Here is a 589-nt window from a genome sequence, read left to right as displayed (position 1 = left end):
CAACGTTTCTAGAACTTTCCTGTACTTTGGCGAATGCTCTAGTATTTACTAGATATAGTGTAGTCGGGTATATATAAGAGGGGACAACGTGACGCGGTAATGTGTGTGTGTAGATAGTGAGTAATTGAACTGCAGTCAGAAGTATTGTAGACGTTCGTTGTTACAGCGTTTGTTTAGTGCGATTGTTGAAGTTGAGTGTATCGGTAAAGTTATATTCGGAAAGAATAAACCAGTTTTATTAAGTAAAGACTTGTGTCGTTAAAGTTTCGTCGGAACGAATTTACGGAGAGTTAATTAACAAACGGAGAGGTAACATATAAGACCGGCCACGAAGCGACGGGGCAGACAGTGAATAATTGAACTGCAGTCAGAGAGTGTGTAATTGGATTGAGTATTGTTGAAGTCGAGCACGTGAGACGTTTGTTATAGCGCGACTGTTGAAATTAAGTGTATCGCAAAGTTATATTCAGAAAGAATAAACCAGTTTTATTTAAGAAAGGATTTGTGTCGCTAAAGTTTCGTCGGAACGAATTTATGGAAAATTAATTAACGAACTGAGACGTAACAAATTGGTATCAGAAGTGGGATT

Source organism: Limulus polyphemus, unplaced genomic scaffold, assembly GCF_000517525.1.
Source record: "Limulus polyphemus unplaced genomic scaffold, Limulus_polyphemus-2.1.2 Scaffold3378, whole genome shotgun sequence".
In the NCBI taxonomy this organism is placed as follows: Eukaryota; Metazoa; Arthropoda; class Merostomata; order Xiphosura; family Limulidae; genus Limulus; species Limulus polyphemus.
Note: the sequence above shows the minus strand (reverse complement) of the source record.